General features: G+C 38.8%; 1 protein-coding gene across 2 annotated transcripts in view; it reads left to right on the forward strand.

Annotated features, from left to right (window-relative positions):
* The first annotated feature begins 6,187 nt into the window (after positions 1-6,187).
* Positions 6,188-18,858, forward strand: part of cdon (cell adhesion associated, oncogene regulated) — a 39,214-nt gene continuing 26,543 nt past the window's right edge. The window contains exon 1 of one of the 2 annotated variants that reach the window (XM_079621763.1): positions 6,188-6,643. The gene's annotated coding sequence lies outside the window, so the exon portion shown is untranslated. The remainder of the gene's footprint in view (positions 6,644-18,858) is intronic. The other variant, XM_079621762.1, reaches the window with a different exon arrangement.

Genomic DNA, 18,858 nt, shown 5'->3' on the forward strand with positions numbered 1-18,858 from the left:
GTAACTTTATATTTATATTATTGTGTTTGAAATTCATAAACATTGAAATCCAAACCCGTACAGTAGGATGAGTTCTTCCAGACAGGATTTAATAAGCTAACCTTTGACATAAGGACACACATTCCTGTGCGAGGTTGAGGATTCTCGCAGGTTTGATTTAGCTGTGTACTCTGACCTCTGACCCCTGAGTCAAACCCAAAGCCCCTGATGGCACTCCTGCTATCTCTAATGACCCTTTGATAGTGGGAGAGGAGGAGAGACGGTGGAGCATCACGGCCCCCGCTGGAAAAGTCAACACAACCCTGTCTTGCTTTGCAGCTCGTAAACACTCTGTTGACAGCGATCAGATCCTGATTATCCCGGGACACACACACACTCACACAAAGCAAACAATAAACAGGACCGTGGGTTGAGCACCTGACAGGGGTTTGTGATACAGTGGCTAATTTTGAGGTCTTATTTTTGGGTCTGTTTGTTTTACAGTTCGCAGGTCGGAACCGTTAAAGAAACGTTTAGGTCATATTTCAATTAATAAAAAAAAAATAAAAAAAAATAAATCAATCAAATGAATAAATAAATTGGCATAAAATCATTGCAATACTACAAATACTAACAAAATGTATAACCATTTTACATTTTAAGTATACTTCATTGTTTTTTTTATTCACATAACTATAATGAAAATGAGATTCATTAGCATTTTGGTAAGATGTGCGTACGCAAATTCAGGGGAGGGGACTTATTACCACAAAATGTATAATTTATTGATTTAAAAACATCTTATAAGTTGCAAACATTATTTGATGTGTTCTGTTGACATTGTAATGTTTATCAGTACATTCATATTTACCTGAAATTTCTGTGTTAATTTTTTATTTTTAAATAGTAACTTAATGAAATTGTCTTGATAACTTTAAAAATTAGATTTTTCTAGTTTCCAGCATGCTTTGTATAGGAGTGGATAAGGGAAATATATATTAAAATGAAGTATAATATTTTAATATTTTATGTTTTTTTAAGCTCATGTTGTGAGTGGCTACGTGAAAGTATATTGAAAATATGAGTGTTAAATGCCAGTGACGAATCATATCTTAGTTTGTTATTAAATTTGCAAACAAGTGACAATTGGTATATGCTATGTTTACTGTTTTTTTAACTGATATAGAAAAGATTAAGGTTCCAGAGCCAAAACTCAATTATGTGGATTCACTCCTGAGTAATCAACTCAAAAATATTGTGTATATGCCATTAATTATTAAAGGAATAGTTCACCCAAGAATGAAAATTATCCCATAATTTACTCACCTTCAAGCCATCCAAGGTGTACATGACTTTCTTATTTCAGCGAAACACAATCGGAGTAATATGAAAAAATATCCTGGCTCTTCCCAGCTTTATAATGGGAGTCAATGGTACCCTAGATTTTCAAGCCCAAAAAAACAAAAAATATCCATATTTATAATATAAACTATAATTACTGGCTTCCGGTAATGAGTGTAGTTCCAGCAGAAGAGTGACCTCTGACCCGACGCATGGCATAGGATGTAGGAGTAGCTTAAAGGTGAGAGTAGACAAACAAATAGGGCTAAGCAACAAACTCAAGCTCCTCTTCTCTTATATCGATATCCTCCAACATTTCTCTTTAAAATTCTCAGTTTAGACTTCTAATTCGTGACTGGTGTTTTATTTTGTTCTATCCTTTGTTCATCAATACATCATGTGTCTGGTCAGAGGTCACTCTTCCACCGGTTACGAGAAACCAGTGATTAAAATGTATAATATTATAAATGTATATTTATATACATTATAATAATGATAGCATATAATATAAACATATAATTTGGAGCCACATAGCTTACTTTTATGATGGATGGATGTGCTTTTTTGGGCTTCAAAATCTAGGGTACCATTCACTCCCATTATAAAACTTGGAAGAGCCAGAATATTTTTATTATAAAGCTCCATGCACACTGAGCCCAAAATTTTCCTATGCGTTTTTTCCGAATTTGTCATTCGGTGGCTCTCAAACCTCTCAAAAGGCTTGCTACGGATGCAAATATAGCAGAAAATCAAACTCGATCCAAAACATTTTATGACGGACGAAAGTTTCGCAGGTAAACGTGAGGTCGTATTTATTTTGTACATTTCGGATGAAAATTTGGGACTTTAACTCTGATTGTGTTTGGCTGAAGGAAGAAAATCATATAGACCTTGGCTTTAAGGTAAATAAATAATGGGATAACTTTCATTTTTGGGTGAACTTAATGTTCCAAAACATTTGTTTTTAGAGTGTACAGGCTTTAAAAAGTCACTAAAAAGTCAAATGAGTACCAAACACTTAGTTCAGAACTCATATTTATGAATAAAGTCAAGGCTTTTCAGAAGCGCACATGGCCATCAGAATGGTTACTCATTCTGAGCTGACATGTTGGTATGAGAAAGCGAGACTGCAGGACCAGAGGGGAATCTCTGTACCGGCTTCACTTCCCAGCATGGCTCCGGCCTCTCTAAGTCTCTCGCTGCTGTGCCTGACCCCCTCCAAACTCTTTTGTACGAAGACCACTGCTCGCCGTGGACTGCCCGCTTTCTGGCCTTTCACATGAGACTGTGTCAAATTATTCCCCTCGATCTCCCCCTCCTCTGAGCAGTAGCTCTCGCTTTCTCACGTGCACGCACACACTCCCACCAGCGCAAAACACAAAGCCAGAGACAAGGAGGGCGAAGGAGAGGTAATAGAGGAGGAAAGATCTCCGACCTGAACAGAGAGATGTAACATACATGAGCAGTGTGTGTGGAAAGGTCTACACTTACTCTCCAGGAGTCTAGTTCATGCTAACAGCTTTGATTTCATTCCAGGACCTGTCGAATCCATGCAGCCCAACACACAGGGCTTTAGAGTCAGCCCAGGGCTCACGGACAGCATGCTGCTCTTGGCTTGGCCTGAGCTTTTTCCCCCTGACAAAATCCCATTCAAGAAGACGAAAAGCTCAGAGAGGTGAGAGGAATGGAACTGTTGGGGCAAACCGATAATATGGACTGGAAAAAAAATTGAAATCATGTCCAGAACCATAATGTGTGAGGATAATTAAAGCTACATTAAAAAAATAATGGATCCATTTGGGTGTTTTCGCAGCGATGCCATAGAAGGACCATTTTTGGTTCCGCAAATAATCGTTCAGTGAACAGTTATTTAATGAACTTAGTATGAAGAACATTTTAATAATCTAAAGAATGTTTTTCCCACTATAAAGAACCTTTTGTCCAATGGAAAGGTTCCATGGATGTTAAAGGTTCCTCAATGAACCAACGATGCCAATAAAGAACCTTTACTTTTAAGATGTAGATATAAACATTAAATGTTAGAAAATATGAGGGGCGCTTGCTGCCGCCAAGTTGTTGGTGGGGGTCATGCAGGTCAAGCGGTCAATAGGTGTTCGACTGAGTGATTCAGAAGAGCCCATCTCAAAATATAGGTAATAAGATAATAATTTATTTTAAAAAAGCTAATAGCTTCATTAATATTTGCCCTTTTTATTGTTGCCAGGCAACAAGTCTTATCACTAGGAATTGGTGATACATTTTACTTTTTGATCCAACATCAAGTACTATCATATTAAAATGGGTTATTATGGTCATGTACTCCTTTGTTTTCAAAGAGAAAAAGAAAATATTTAAATAGAAAAAAAAGCGCTAAATCATATTTTACAATATTACTGTTTTAGTGTATTTTTGACCAAATAAATGCAGCCTTGGTGAGTATAAGAGACTATTTTCAAAAATATAAAAAAATAAATCTTATTTATTCCAAACTTTTGACTGGTAGTGTATGTCTATATTTCAAGACTATATACACTACAAAAACCTATGAATAACCAAAAGAAAAAGAAGAAGAAAAAAAAGTAATATTTAGCTTGGTTATTATTTACTGGAGTATGATAATACTTATTTTCTCTGTCACTTTGATAAGCACCAAACTGTTTCATTTATATGAGCTACTGAAAAAAATAGAAAAATAGTTCCTTCTGAATGCAGCAAGTTAATTTTTTTCCAGTTCAAAGTTTATAATCTGCATTAACATTCAGGTAAAACAAAACAAAAAAACAACCCATAGTATTATACAAAACCTGATAATATTATACTATACTATATTATACTATACTAGTATTATACCAAAAAAAATGATAATTTATATTTGTATGTGAGGATTGTGGACTGATCTGGTCATACTTCAACACTCACAATGTGGGACGAGTTACATGCCAAATATGTTAAAACTAATAATTCAATAGCTATAGGTATGGGCAATAATAATAATAGTGATGCAACCACCACTAACAAGTTTATAAGATTTGATCATTATTTCACAACATGTATTGACAACAGCTGTAAATCTGCTTCAAATAAGAATCAAACGGGAGAAAAGTGGGGAGCTGGGGGCATGTTGGCACGTCCAGATCCTCTCAAGCAGAATAAAAAGCAGCAGTTGTCAGATAAGAGGACCTTCACACTCCAACAACTCTCTCTCTCCTCTCTCTGTCTCTCTCTCCTCTCTCTCTCCCCTCTCTCTCTCTCTCTCTCTCTCTCTCTCTCTCTCTCTCTCTCTCTCTCTCTCTCTCTCTCTCTCTCTCTCTCTCTCTCTCTCTCTCTCTCTCTCTTCCACTGGAATGGGCTGTCAGAAGGCAGGCAGCACCTGCTGTCCTCCGGTCCGGGTGGGCCGTCCCATCACTGGCTTAGTCCAATTATTACATGTGCAAAGATGATTAACTTATTTACACATGCCCATACACTGAACAAATGACTCACACACAAGCTCAGACGCAAAGCACATTCTGGCTGTACACACACACACCAGCCAGCCATTCCTCCCACACCTGAACTTCTCCCAACACACCCTCATCTCACAAAATAGTCCCAGCCAAACAACATAAGCTATGTCCAACCAATGATCCTGAGCCCAAAAAATGATCCACAGAACGTAGCTACTCAAACAAGGCACACACTCATTTTAAACAGGCGCTATAAAAGCAAACGCTATAGTGGCACGCTGTTCTTAATCCATGTTATGGTCTTTTTAAACTCAGTCCTTTTTTGTAACTGTCCTTGTTGGTGAATGACTGAGGAATGTGCTCTGTACAAATATATCACATTCTTCCTGAAAACTCCTGCATTGCTGAGGATTATGGAGGCATGTAAACACCACCTGCCAACCGCAACAACATCGGTCTCAGTAGCGCTCAGTAAAAGTTCACCTCACACAGGCTTAGAGCAATGGAAAAAATATGAAATAAATAAATACATTAGCTGAAGATGTAAACTGATAGATCAGTGGAATTTTAAAACAATTAGTTGCAAGGCAAAAATGATTAAAAAGCTATTTTTAAAATACTTGTAGTTGTCATAAGGACTATTCTGTTCTTCAAGACTGTTTAAACATTTATGTCAAGCCAAACACACTTTTCATGTTAAAAAATTAGTTTTTTCTATTCATTTGAATTCTGCTTCTTTAAATAAAAGGTGTATTACAATTCTAATTCCTGATTCATGCAAATGAAATTCAGGAATATAATTGAAGTTTGAAAGACATTCTCAATTCAAAAGGGCGCTCAACCAGACAAACAAAAAACAAACAAATAAATAAATATATTTTTGTGAAAACAATGATATTATTCAAACATTTGTGGTAAGATTAAAAAAAAAAAAAAAAAAGAGAGAGAGAGAGAGAGAGAGAATACATTGATTCATAAAGGATGCAATAAATTGATCAAAGACATATTAAAAGATTTCTATTTAATAAATACTTTAAAATAAATAAATGTAATAAATGCAGTAATGGAGTGATGATGCTGAAACTTCAGCTTTGACATCACAGGAATAAATTGCATTTTAAAATATATTAATATAGAAAACAGTTATTTTAATTTGTAATAATATTTTACTGTATTTTATGTACTTTACAAACATGTATTTTTTTGTAACAAACCTTATTGTAAAGTGTTACATTTTTTTATTATTATTAAATCCTGGTATTGTTTTATTAGTTTAGTTAAAAACCAAGCATATAAATATCACTGAATTAAATTTAAATAAATACTGAAGTGAAAATGATTCCAGTTTGGCAAATGCAAGCTCAGGATGATTGGGGTAATGTTGGGCATGGTGCAAATATTCATTAAAGCGCGCGCGTACGCACGCACCCACACACTAGAGTAGGGCAACCCCCTGCATACTGAAGCTCTGCCCTGCTGCTGTAGGGCTGGAACATTCCTGCTCTGACGAGCTACAGAGCAATATGATCCCCTCTCTCACTCTCCGTGTGTGTAGAAAAAGACAGTAGTAGTAGAGAGAGAGTAAATGTGTGCAGGGGAAAGAGAAGACAAAGTGAAACAGTTAGACGAGTAGGGTTCACTTACTACGAACTTCACCGGGACCTGAAGGTTTGAGTACGTACTTTGACTCGGCTGCGGTCACGCGTCTGTACGTCCTGGACAGAAAGCAACGCAACGGCATATCGTTACTCCTTTTCCCGTTGTTTTGCACTTTGCGCCCGCGTCTAATGGAGGGCCCCGTACGGATCTGCTATCAAGAGAATGTGTTTCATTGCTAGTGTGTCCGGCTGCCCGCAGCTTTTGCCCTCCTGTAAAAGGTAAGAACATTTGGAGAGGCTCCACACACCGCCACAGTGAAGAGCTTCTTCCGCTGAAGTGTGTAACAGTGCGAAGAGTTCATGTGTATTCACTAATTTATCCTGCACGAGACGCACTGCAAACACCATAGATGAGGAGAAAGTGTAAAGTGTTAAATATGATTTTTGTTCTGGGATGCATAAAGATCCTATTCCCCTCAGAACGTGCAGATGTGAAAACAAAGTTTTACACCAAACTCGACGTCACTGTAAACGGTGTAGATGTCAGTGTAATGTATTGGCATAAAGTTCCAAGTGAAAAAGTTTTGTTTTGGCATACATAAACAACCCTCTTTCCATATTGTAAAGAGTGCACAAACAAAGTTTAAAGTGTAGAAATCAAGTTTGAAGAGTTAAAACAAACTATTTGAGTGGTACAGGATGTACAGAAGTGTAGACAGCGCAGAAACAATGTATTTCACTGTACAGTGTAAATTGTAATTGTAAAGGATGTAGAAACAGAAATGTAAAAAGTGTGCATTAAACAACTCCCCCCCCAAAGTTTATAAGTGAAGTGTGTAAACCAAGTTTTTAGTGTAAATGCAAGTTTACAGAGAGTACTTTTAAAACATTTTATGTTGGAATATGTAAACTGTGTTGAAAGTTTCTAGAGTCAGACTGTTCAAACTGTTCCTGTATAAAAGTGGCAAGTGTAAAAAACGTTCTATCCCATGAATGAAACCACTTCAGTTTTCCTGAGTTGACTTTAGTTTTTTTATTCTTTAATCATAACTATAACCGTATAAACACAACGTAATATTCTTGTTGGCCTTGACAGCAGCACTCAGATTTATCTATGTAAATATGAAAACATAAAACTATTGGAAATGTTTTTCTCTGTGACAAGTGTATTGTTTGTATTGTTAGTGTTGGCCATAAGCACTTGTGTGTCTTCTAGGGAAGATTTGTCTGTTGAATGCGTAAATAAAACCTTAGTGTGCATAATCACTTAACATAACTGCTTTTTGCTGGCATTCCTCTGAAGTGTCATCCATCTTACGTAATGAATGCATTTCTATAACATGGAAAGAAGGTAATTTCTTCACCTCTATTGCTGTTCGATTTGAGCTAGCCTATTTCTTGATGGAAAACAAACCCCACAATATTAGTCAGACCCCAAACACTCGGCTCTTTGAAACGAGATACCTGTGAGACAGAACCCATGGGTTTTTTTTGTTTCTGGAAAATAAATAGGCCTAGCAGTAGAACGAAAGACAATAAAATAGAAAAATGGAATAGAGAATGTACAGAATTGGTTATTTTAGAGCTGCATTTAACTAACACAACACAAGTGTCATAATGACCTATTAGTTAAATTTCAGTCCTTTCAGATCCAATTTTTTTTTCAGACTATACCGCATTGATTGAAATATGCTTAAGATGAAAACATTTACATTTTTTTAAAAGAGACAAACTGCTGGAATTTACTAATATTTTTAGGCGTGATGATAAGTTGGCTTAAATTGATTTAAGGAAATATGTCGATATTTTAGAGGTTAAAACTAACCCAAATTCATATTCAATGTCTCCTAATTGTCATAGTGTAAGTAATAGATTGTCTTATATTTGATGGGTTGTCATATCTTTGGTATAGTCAAAGGCTTTTGTAGATTATAAAAAAAAAAAAAAGATTGTTTATTTGCATACTTATGTTTATGATTCCGCGAGCAGATAGAGGTTTGTATCTCTGTATTGTTCCTCCTGTGGGCGTAATGACTCTTTTGATCTTCTGCTTCTAAAGAGGCGTAAATGGATGCCTACATGTGGCATGTGAGTGGCTTTTGTGTGATCAAGAGAGGTTAGGACAACATGACTGCTGGGTAACAAAGCCCTCATGCTTTCTGCTCGGGAGAGAAAGAGACTGAGAGATCGTCTCAAGATACCAACACAATAAAAGATTTAAAAAAGTGCTGTCCAGGGAAAGGCAAGTGTAATGAATGATCGTAAGAATGTGATTTTTTTATTTATTTAAATTTTCGCCACATTCACAGCCTTTTACCAAACCATACATTTAGCTGAAAAATGCTGTGCAGTTACGTTGCTGTATTTTATGGGACATGTGAAAGGTGTAGAGAATTAAGGGATGAGAGACTGTAGGACAGCGGAGTGAACTTTTATCATGTCTTTATTTTTGTCCATGCAGGAATGTTGAGGAACTCTTTCACCTGTTGGCTCTCATTTTTTCCGACGATCTTCTATCGTAAAGTGTGTCGAGAAAGATGCTGATGGGTTAAACATATGCTTATCATCTCATCATAAACATAATCACTACACAATAAAATCTCACTTTGCACAGTCGGAACTGTCTAAATTGTTTCCTGTCGCTCTAGTTAGAGATAAAACAATGTTTAGAGTTCATAACCACAAAATACAGCTTGAGTTGTTGTGTTTTATATGTATTGCTGTGGTAGAAAGTTTTAGTTTTGTTGTTTCGGTCATATTTTTGGTTTGCTCTCAATTCCCATGTGACTGTACAGTTCAGGATGTCACGTTCCCTTCATGTTGGGAAGTAGCCTTCTTTTTGCTTTTTCTGTTATCAAAGCGAGTAGAAATGTAATTACTTTTTCAGCATCTTGACAATGGCTCAGCTGTCTTCAAAACTGTACATTTTCGTGTCGAGTAAGCTGAAATTATGAAACATCATAAAGCATTAGAAATTGATTCATTCTAGGGAATCAGTTTGTTCGCATAGTAATGAACCCATTTAATTTGATACCTTGTTTCTTTTTTCTTTTAACTTTTTTCTTTTCTTTATCTGTTTAGTTTTAGTTTAAGGCTGTCACTCTGTTTGAGAAACCCGTATTGTTTTGTTGTCAGAAAAATACAGTTCTCATAAAATATTGTATATTTATGTAGTTATAAAAGATCATGCCTATGTATCTACAAGTATTATCTTTGAATATACCTTCATGACCCTCTTATTTTTTTTTATCAGCTTAAAAAGAGAAGGATGAAAAGGAAGTTTTCCGGTCCTCTTCCTCAGTCACATTTGATCGTTTACTGATAGTGTTTATTAAGCTCCCACATCATAGATGAGATCTCCTTTTTCTGCCTGGTACTAGAATGATGCCCGGCCCCGTATGCCTTCACTGTTTCAAACTGACTTTTCTTACATAGGGGCTGCACTTAGAACCTGGAAGAGTTGATGTTCCAGAAAGCAGAATATATTCCTGAATATTTTTCATTGACGCTTTGGGCCACAGGTGTGCACCTTCAGAGAAGCCATGCTCTCAATCTGAGTGTTGCCCTGGAAAAACACTTCTTTTCGCACAATTTACCATTTATCATGCTAGATAACTTGAAGTACTCGTCTTCAGTTGATTTTGCTTTCCCGTTTTGTTCCTTTTCACGTTTGTAGTCAAAGCCCTCTTACGTAGCTTCCTAAATTAAAGTCCCCCTGTGGTGAAAATCAAGCTTTTAGTGTTGTTTATATGTCTATGTGATGTTTTTAATTTGCTTTAAGACAAACCATGTGCAAATTCATAAGTCAACACTGTTGCTGAGTATTTTCTCCTTAAAACTGCAGTGAACCAAAGCAGTTTGAAATCGCTGGTGTTTCTGACATCGCAAAATACCTTCTAACCAATCAGGTCAATGTGTGATCATCAACGAGTGGATCTCTGAGCTGGTGTGAGTGAGTGGAGGCGGGGCTCAGTTGCATATTCATAGAACCGCATATACTAAATAAGGCAAGGGTGTAAACATTCAAGCTATTTTAAAGCATTAATCGTTTTTTTTTCTCAAAGAAAAAACATTTGAATATGTCGTTTTGGTGATCAAAGATGAGTTTTAAGGGATAACATTTAAATGGCTTGATGACATTTTGTGATTGTAAAGTCACGACCCATCAGTGTTCCTTCACTAATTACCAGCATTTATAAATCATTAGAAGGGCATCGGTTATCCAGTGCAGACTGGAGCTAAACGCTGCAGTTCTATTTAGAGCGCTAGAATAATGTTTGGCCGTTTAGAGAGTTCTGGGTAATGATAAACACATGGGGCTGTTGAAAAGGTATGCTAAGTGGCCAATTTGAATGTAAGCATGTGTAATGATTCGGACCTAGTGATGGCCTTTCCAGTCATTCTGGTGGTCTGTCGTATTTTGTCGCAGTTTATGGGTTGATATACAATACATGGGCAAGCACAAACCTTGTCTCAGTAGTAAGGACTGTGGTTGTTGTGAAAGATCAAACTGGGGAGGAGGAGGCGGGCGAGTTTTCATAAAAGTGGATTGAGCAATTCAGAATACGTTTTCTGCAATTTTCTGTGCATGTTTGGGCTGTGGGCAGGCCAAATGCACATTAAAAATGAGTGATGAATGTGTTTGAGTAGCTTTAAGCGGCAGTCCGTGTGTGTTGGCGTGGGAGACTTGAACGAAAGAGAGAAAGTTGGAGACTCAGTAAGGGGGCACTCAGTATTCAGAGATTCATCCTCTGCCCAGCCTCTGTTGCCCAACAGATGTTAGGCAGCTTTTTTTTTACCCCCACCCCGGGAAAGTGATTTCGTAGGGTTGTGTGGTTTGGTTTGAAGGTTTATTTAGCTTTGGGCCATGAACTTTGCTCTCAGCGTCATTCTGAGATTAGCTATTGGCCATAGATGGTGAAGTGAAATTTAGTTTTATATAGGTGATCTAATTTGTTTACATTTGTAACCAATACACTGTTGCTTAATTTTATGAAGGTCAATGTGAGTAATGTATATGATGGATTTTCAATATAATGCCCTGCCCTGCCCTCATTCCATGCAGACAGGACATGTGGTCATGCGGTGTGGCAAGCATACCGTCACACTGCATACTTAATCAGCCTCATTCTGATTAGAGGAACCACCAAACAAATTTGAGGCTATTTTTAATTGCGACGTGACGTCTGACTTCAAATAGGATAAAGGATATTTCATAGAGTTGGAAGATTTCATGATGGTACATTTCACCTACCGTAACTGTAGTGATACTGAGTCGGTCCACCACCCGGAATAATTGCCTTTAATCCCTGAAGTCCAGGTCTCATTAGTTCGGGTTAGCTGACAGCCGCCATCCTTTTTAAAGGGAACCATAGGAACTGGAGAAGGATTACGGCTGGCTGCTAAAGCTTTGCTGATGTGATTTAAGGCCCTGGTAGCGGTGATGGATACCGTCCAGCAGCTATGTACATCGGGTGAATGGTATATCTCACAGGTTTTGCCTCTCGCTCAACAGATTAGAGCAAATTTTGCTCTAAAAAGATGATCCTAACACAATGGAATTCACTAGACGGAGACGCCAAGGTCGTCTCCCACTGGTCTGAGGCAACAATAAGAATTTGTTTCTCGTGATTCATTGCCCATCATAGTTTTAATGTCCTTGGAGTTAAACAGAAAATGTAGACCCATCCTTAAAATCTACTCCTTAGATTTTACGCATAATTAATTGGCATACTAAACAGAAAAGCTGTACCTTCTGCTCACCTTTGAGATAGATATTAAAATATTTTTCTCTTCAGCTTTGTCATTACAGCTTCGCAAATACAAAACTAACATAATTACGACTTTTAATCGAGAGCAAAGAAAAAGTTAATGACGTGCACACACAGTCTATAAAAATAGTTTAAGTTTCAGAGCATCAAAGGTGCACTTTGATTCCGGTGTATGTAAGTTAACACAACTAGGAAGTTTACTCCTGTGATAGGTGTTGTCATTTAAACAAATTATGTTTCATTGTGTGTGGTAGGTTTATGACTACCGGTAAACATGTTTTTCATTAAAGAATGACTATATTTTCACTGTAATCTAATCTTATTTTATCAGGTTGTTCAGTTAAAACATAAGGTTGTAACAGTTACATTTCCAAGAGTTGTTGCTATACCTTGAAGAACACAGTTATGTTTTGTTTGTGAAACCAGTGTCTTTTCAGATTAGTTTGACAGGTATTTCTAAATGGAAAAAAAGTTATAAATTCAAAATAAGCATGTTTGATCATTACATTTGTTCATTTATTTGTTTATTTTTGACACTTATTGAGATGAATGCACTTCTCATCATTATTTAACTATGCACCGATCGACTTTCCTAATATTTGGGGCAATTAGAGAATGCACGTGGCAATGTTTGAGTTGAATTTCTAAACCGTTCACAGGGGAGCCCTGACCTTGTGCCGAATGTAGGAGGGGTTTTCTGCATCCTCAGCACCTTCCTGTTTTTAAGATTATTTTCTCTGAGACTTCCTGAACTGACCCTTCTTCACCAGCTCCTGTTCTCAGTCCAGCCCCGCGAGCAGTCAGAACCCTTTCTTGATTTTCTTTCAACTGGTTTAGTACCAGCCCAGCTACACCACAGCTTTCTATTTCAAACACTGCAGCCCATAAGCAACATCTGACATGGATTTTCTCCACAGCTCAAGCCAGGCAACAGATCAGCAGGACTATATTAAGGCAAAAGCGGCCGTGGCTGGCTCCCCCTTGCTCCTGACAAACAGACTGTTTGTTTGGAAGGTCTGCATAACTGGCAGATCAGGGCCTAAGGCACTGTGGGTACTACTACTACTGTAGTTGGCTGTGGTTGCAAGTGCCATTTTGAGCCTCGCAATGCGGGAAGAGGCAGCCCCTCTGGGGAACAGAGTTAAACAGTCATTTATAGTCTTTTTCAACTGCTTCAGGAAACAGGAATTAATTACAGGGGTTAGCCCAAAGAAGGCCCTGCATTGTTACGCGTCTGACCCATCTATTTAGTACAGCCCAGATTAGATTAAGATACAGGATGGGAGATGCATAATATTTATGATTCTGAGACAGACAAGCTTCCTGGTCTGTGTTCTTAAAACCTCATCCATTTGTACTCTGAATGAGGCCTTTTAAAGCTTTCCCCATCTGCTGAAACCAATGTGCCACCACTGTCCTCGCAGCAGTCGGAAGGTGTATTGCAAATGTACCGAATTCAAGCTGTATTATTTTTATTTTGACATTTTATGAAGGTTATGTTGGTATTGGCACCAACTGATGCCACTGTCCAGAATCTGCTCACAACTCCAGGTTAAGAGAACGGCTGAAGCCCAACATGACTGAGAGTTTAACAATCTGACATGAAGCCAGTGATTGCAATCCAGGCAAGCACGTTTGTTGAACTCGCACCACACAATTTGTTTTGTTATTTTGGAAGCGCTAGAAAACATGACCCCTTGGCTTGCACAGGACTACAAGACAAGCCAGATAAACATTTATACAACCTAAATAGATTCAGTCAGAGGCGGTGTTTGGAGTAGATATTTATTTCAGAGCTCTCAAGCTTGTACATACAAGGCAGAGAGTTGGCTTTATGATTTTGGGGGGGTTTCAACACACTCAGAAAGAATAATTCAGTCTTCACAGCCTCTTAGATCTTATTTGTTTTTGTTCCAGGAGGATAATTTTTCAATTTGGAAAAAAACAATGGTCGAAAATCACAGTTCTATACCCTTAGCCTAATCAAATATTCGTGATGAATCTTTTAATGTATTTATTATTAATTATTAATGTATTATTGCACACTGTTCACGTCTCATGGTTTTGAATTGCTTGAAATATTATTGGAATAACTTTGAAAAGGAAAATACAGTTAAGTTAAACATGTGCAAAACAGGTCTGTCATATAGGCTACATAAAATTATAATGAAAACACTTCTATAAAAGAATGTTGTGAATTCTTTGTTCGCCCGTGGTTTAGCGCAATGTTTCAGGAAGAGAGCATCCACACCTCCATGACTAGCACAAGTTGGCTTGTGCATTCACACCCTTTTGTGCAGATTTAAGTTGTTATATTATATTTATTTTGTATAATTATCTGATTAATCTTACATAGAGATAATCTCACATAACTTTAAGTTAATTAAGTTAAAGTTAATTAACTCTGTAGCAAAGAGCTCCAGTTTACCAGTGTGATCATCTTTAGCTTTAGTGCAAACAGCAATGCACATTAATAACTATGGACTGTCATATAGGGGCATACATAACATTATAAAGAGAACACTATTTTATTAAAACGTTGTGAATTCTTTGGGTTTAGTTGCCGTGTTTCAGCACTTTGTTACGGGAAAAGCGCATCCACAAAACTAGCACGTAATTAGTTCACTTGTGCATTCCATCATTTTGTGCAGATATAAGTATTAATATGTTAATGTTGCATAATTATCTGATTAATGTTATATAGATTTCGATGAGTTAATAAACATAGTGCTTTTTTTTATACGTGTAGTTTGAAAGAAATTTGAAAGAAATTTGACCTTGAGAGTGTCAAATTCATAAAAAAAAGAAGTAATCTTACACTGGTTCACTACAGGCTACTGAGTTGAATTTTATCTCTAACAGTCTTGGGTCAGCATGAATGTTAGGGTGACGTTCCCGATTTTCCAGTGATGATTTCAAGTCCTGCTGTCGTCTAGTTTTTGTTTTGTGCATGCTCTGAATTGCAGCTTCTAATAAATGTGCCTGCCCTATGAGTGCTTTTGGTACAAGGCCAAAGACCTATCGTCGGGAGACTGAGCAGGACCTGTTATGGACGGAGAGGTGATGGAATCCAGGAGTGTGAGGGAGGACTGAATCTAAGCAGAAGCCGAGAGAGAGAGAGAGAGAGAGAGAGAGAGAGAGCTAGGAGAGCAGAGATATGCAGACATTAGATGGAAAACCACTAGCTGCCTCCAACTTTTCTGCAGCCTTTGCCTTATTGAAAATTTAAGTCTGTCTTTAAATTTGCCAGACATTTAAATTTGCAAAAGAGTACAGAGAATGCGGTAGTCCAAATTCAAACCTGCATTTCCCACATGTGCAACCACAGCTCACCATGTTTGGAACGTGTGCAGATAACTAGGCCACAGGTCTGACATGTTACTCTTTTCTCAATTCAAAGCTTTTGGAATTTGAGTGCTTGGCATCTAGTGAAGAAGTCATCTAGCCTAATGCTCTGCTGACTCTAACCTCCACACTTGCTCTCATCCTCCACTGCTTGCCTGATGAATCAGACACTCTTGGCACAGCCTGCCTATCAACTTTGTCTCTCAGCATACCCTCTGGGCAGACAGAACCGCTGTCTCTCCTGTCTCTAACATTCCACCTCTCTTTTAGAATTACCCTTCCTGTGTGCAAACGTCCCCTCGAGGGTTCTGAGTAGCTGTGAACTCAGCTGGAAGGATATTCTTTGGCTCCCACAATTCTGTGGGTGTTGCTAGCTATGCGTGTTGCTTTGCCACAGTTTTGGATGTGGCCTTGTGTGGCGGGATACCCTGAGATCCATTTCCAGTGTCCGAGACGACCCTATTGAGTTTCAGTCCTCTGCCTAATCCCTGTTGTTGAAAACCTTGGGAAACAGCCCCCCTTACCTCTGCACCCCTCCTCTCTCACCACCTCCCTTTCCACACTACCTCCTCCTTCTATTCCCAGGCAAACAAGACGCCACAGAACAAACTCCAATTAAGAGGGTTCTTCTGTACTGTACTGAGGCTAAGGGTCTCCCTCCCACCCTGTCTCACCGGGTGATCTGTGTGCAGAGTGTTTGTGACCAAGGCCAAGCAGCCCGAGGCAGGAATTAGCACTGTCTCCCTGGTCTGAGGCCTGGCACTCATGGGAAGTAGGCGGAGGTAGACAGGGTTGTTGCTTCTGAAAACCCCCCGGGAGGAGAGAGGAGGGAAGGAGATGTGTGTTCTTGGTAAACAGTGCTTTGTTAGAGGTGACTGTCTGATCCCTGGGGCCTCTGTTCTCATTCCTCTTCTATCCTCCCATCTTTCCTTTCTCTATTAACCACACCGCGGTCTCCCAGGCTGTGCCCTCTCACCCCATGAGTATCTCACCCCAAGGTCGCCCGCACTTTGTAGACTCTGATGTGATTTCCTGTCAACAGAGAAAATCTGCGTTTTATGGCTGGGGCCTGCAAAGTAGCATCAAACTCCTGACGTAATGTTTCTACACACATACATGCTGACCCACTCATTTACAACGCTAAAGAGAGCAGTTGAAAGTTAACCTTGTTTGCCTTTTTTTTTGGCACTGCTGCCTTTTACTGATAGGCACTGCCTAACTAGTCTGATTCCCATCTCGGTTCACTGTTAAAGAAAGAGCAATTGCTCTAATTTGAATGCTTAGTACCTTACAGATGTCTCTGATCGTTCTCCTCTTCCTCTTCCTCTCTCTTTTTTTTAAATAATGTCTGCTCCCTTTAATCACTGCTCAGTTCAGAGGCCCAGTATTTCCATTCATTAGTCCCATCTGCATGGCCTGGAGCTGCCCTCATTCCTGCCACTTGGACCATTAGTAGCCTGTTTTTAGCCCCACTCGGGCCATCCATACTGTGCCTTGTTTCCCACCCCCACTTTTAGTCTCACAGTCCTTCTCCATCTCCTGACCTACAGTATCTTGCTTGCCAGGTCTCTCTGATTGCACCAAGTCAAGACATTGTACTGTCAGTAGACTGGGAGGATTACAAGCAAGGCTCACATAGTATGAGTTTGTCTGTCAGGCATTATCTGGGGGGAATGAGCTGAGGTTTGGCAAGTATTCACCTCCTGATGAATCCCTTTTTTTCCCCACGGGCCCTCCCTTCCTCACAGTCTCCCTGTTCTTCCTGTCTCACTTTTTTTTCACTCTTTCTCTCACTGTTGAGGGGATTACTTCATTTATTCTCACCTCTCTTTTTGTGTCATATTTTTCTTATTTTATTTTTGTAACCTCTGTGCTGCTTTATTTGTTCTCCTTCACCCCTCTCTCTCTCTCTGTGGAATGTTTGAAGAACGACTCCTCTGTCAGTGTTTGTGGGGGGCAAGTGTGGACAGGTTTAGGATATGGCAGAGTATCAACCTCACCACATAGGGTCAGATCAGACTATCAGAAAAGATATTCACTCACTCTTGTGTTCTTCTCCTGCTATCATGGTGTCTTCTGTTCTCTGTCTTTCGATCTCTTTCTCATTATAGTGCCCCTCATGTTTTTGCTGCTTTGTGTGTTCTATTTTTGGTTATTTCCTGTAGTCCCTAATGACAATAGCCATACCACTTCTTTTTTTGTTTCTTAAGACAAGCATTTGTGTTCATTTGGTTAATCTTCCACTGCTAGCTTTCTTTGTTTCCTTGCTGTGATGTTCAGGCCTCTAGTTTTGTACCAGTCATGACCTGTTCTTTAGAGCCTTGTGGGGTCTTTTGTCCATGTTTATTAAAAAAGGCAGGAATCTGGGCAGAGGACACATCGAGCATTGCCTGCAGAGAAAGACTCATCTATTCCCGTTAACACCTTTAAAAAAAAAAAAAAAGGACTGCAGGTGTACTACCCGCCCCTTTTACACACACATACCTAGAGTTTTGTCAGAAGTGTTTATATTCCTTGCTGTCATCCTGTGTCATTTTCTGCTTACACTGCATCCATCTTGTTGCAAGATTTCCCAGCATTCCAGCAGAATGTTATTCCAGAGGCTACGTGCCACATACAGATATGAGGGTATCAGGGCCACCTCTTATTTTCAGGTATGCTATACTACACATGAAGTAATGTCTGGAATCTTGGTAAAACTGTAGAAAATATCATTTTTAACGACAGATGCCTTTAGACATCCCAATGAGATGAGTCTGTACTTTGGCTCATCTCAGGTATGACCCTGGACTTACTCCCTCATTCGAGAGAGAAAACAGAAGGGAAAAACCGTTTTTGTTCTGACAACTGATAAGGATAGATTTACGATCATCAACTGCCTGTGGGTTTTGGATCAAGCTCTCTGGAAGCCTCTCAGAAAAGCACTCCGTGTGTGTATTTTCTCTTCTGGCTTGAGAAAGTCCTGACTCGAGTTTGTAAATGCAAAAACAGAATGCAGAGAGGCAGAGAGACTCCAGGGAAGCAAACTGACTAGAGATCTGTCCCTGTAAATCAAATACCCCTACTGACCAGCATATGTTGCATTTTGGGATGGGATGGGATGCTGGAGGGCTATTGTCCCCACTAGGCTTGATATCTAGCTTAAGAAAATACTTTGTTGGTCAACCAGCTTCACAACCTAGAGAAAACAGCATGCTCTTGCCCACTAGCTTGACCAATAGCCAACCAGCCTCAACCAACATGGAAATTCATGCTAGTCTTAGCTCTTCTCTTTTCAGAACAACAACTCTGGACATCAGCTGTGTATGATTTTCTAACAGTAACACTACCAATATCCTTAATCTTCAGTAAATTGTTTAATAGAGCTAATCAAGAAGC

This window comes from Phoxinus phoxinus (genome assembly GCF_949152265.1).
Source record: "Phoxinus phoxinus genome assembly, chromosome: 8".
In the NCBI taxonomy this organism is placed as follows: Eukaryota; Metazoa; Chordata; class Actinopteri; order Cypriniformes; family Leuciscidae; genus Phoxinus; species Phoxinus phoxinus.